The 2057-nt window shown below is 43.2% G+C and overlaps 1 non-coding gene across 1 annotated transcript; it reads right to left on the reverse strand.

Annotated features, from left to right (window-relative positions):
- Positions 1-1003: 1003 nt before the first annotated feature.
- On the reverse strand, positions 1004-1109 carry LOC141650239 (small nucleolar RNA R71). Its single transcript, XR_012546283.1, has one exon. It is a non-coding gene; the product is annotated as a small nucleolar RNA R71 (small nucleolar RNA).
- Between the last annotated feature and the right edge of the window lie 948 nt (positions 1110-2057).

Here is a 2057-nt window from a genome sequence, read left to right on the forward strand (position 1 = left end):
ACAGTAGATTGTCTAGGATATTTGCAACTAAGTCGATAGACTACCATGGTTAACCGAAATCCTGGCATACCCTCTCTTATTTGATCACTCTTATCGTATTTTCTCATTTTTATTGCTCTCATTTCATTTCTCTTTTCCTTAAATTTTTAGTAGTTTAGAAACCAAATTAAAAACCCCCATATTGTGACTTAAATAGACGGACCTTTAGACATATATCTTGCCTCCCTGTGGCGAATCGACCCTACTTATCACTAGCTTCCGTTAGTATATTTAGGTTTATTTTTGGTACACAAACGACAGTATCAAATTTTGGCGCCGTTGCCGGGGAGGCAATAGCCCTATCTGCCTTTTGTTTCGTTTATTTTTTATCCGTCTTAGGGAATTTTCATTCCTTGAGACAGTTCTCACCTATTTCTTTCAGTGTTGTGTATGCCCAGGTCAAACAGGTCGGAATTAGTCCCAGCTGATCCTGAGGCAGAGAGATCTTTTCGGTATAGACTCCGTCTGCAAAGAAAGACTCGAAAGGAAGACTTGAGTACTTTCGTACCCGAACTACAACACTTTCTTTTCGCAGAAGACCCGTCTTGTGAAGAAGACAATCTCATTTCTGCTATCAAGCCAGTAAAGATTCCTAACATAGCAAGTCACTCAGAGCCCACAGCTGCCTCGATTCCTAAGGGTTTCAAGCTCGCAACTGAGGACGGTAACACTTTCGATATCCGTCCGTCTTATATAAATTTGGTCGAAAGAAATCTTTATCGAGGTGTGGCGGGTGAAGATCCGCGAAAGCATATGGAGGTCTTTACTAACTACTACTCTACCATTCCCGCCACTAAGGGAGTGACCCAAGACAAGATAAAGGAAGTCCTGTTTCCGTTTTTATTGACTGATGGAGCTAGGGAGTGGCTCACCGATCTTGATCGCACTGCAGCTGGTATTACCAATTGGGAAACTCTTGCTCTTGCCTTCTATAAAAGGTACTTTCCTCCCCAACGTACTAATCAGCTGAGAGGAAAGATTACGAGTTTCAAACAGGCACCTGATGAGAATTTTTATGAGGCTTGGTGTCGGTTCAAGAAGTTGATGAGGTCTCTTCCTCACCATGGATTTGATCAGTGGTTTTTATGCAACCAATTCTATAATGGGTTGTATGATGACCACCGTGCTATACTTGATGCCTCATCTAATGGGAGATTCCAAAAGAACATTGATGATGATAAGGGATGGGGTATTATTGAGGAGATGACGACCCATTGTGCTGAGTATGGGAACCAGAGGGACGGTATTCGGACGGTGCATTCGGTCGACAATGCTGTTGTGGCTCAACTGGAAGCCATGAATGCTCGTTTTGATAGATTGGAGTTGCAGCAAGCTGGTGATCAACAGACGGTTCATTTGTTGACTAGACAGGAAACTGTCACTTGTGAGAGATGTGGGAGCAATGACGGTCACAATGCTGTTGACTGTCTGACAGAGAAGGAACAAGTCCTTGCCTTTCAGCAATATAGGCAAGGAGGAGGTTCTTATTGCAATAACCAAGGGGCAGTCCATCCCAATTTGAGGTGGACTAGTCAAAATGTTCTTAATCCTACTCCTCCACCGCAGCAGCAACAACCCTATGTCCCTCCTCATAAAGCTCAACAAGGCTTTCAAAAGCCTCCTTCTTTCCCTCCACCGCATCAAGGAGCTTCAACTTCTAGTGGGGTAAGTGAGTTAACTGAGTTAAAGACAATGATTCTATCATTGACTAAGCAGCTGCAAATGAGTGACCAACAAAAAGAAGCTTCGATCAAGTCACTTGAAACTCAAGTTGCTCAGTTGGCCGCAAGCCAATACACGAGGAAACCGGGTCATCTGCCGTCTCAATCTGAGAAAAATCCGCACGAGACGATAAATTTGATTAACCTGCGAAGTGGTCGTTCTTATGAAGGACAAAAATCGTCAACTATTGAGGACATATCAGACCCGAGAAGTGCTATTATTGATGATGAACATGCGTCTAATGATGAAAATATGCCTAGCACGAAGAAAATACTCAATCGACTGATTTCTGGTGG

This window comes from Silene latifolia, chromosome 3 (genome assembly GCF_048544455.1).
Source record: "Silene latifolia isolate original U9 population chromosome 3, ASM4854445v1, whole genome shotgun sequence".
NCBI lineage: Eukaryota > Viridiplantae > Streptophyta > Magnoliopsida > Caryophyllales > Caryophyllaceae > Silene > Silene latifolia.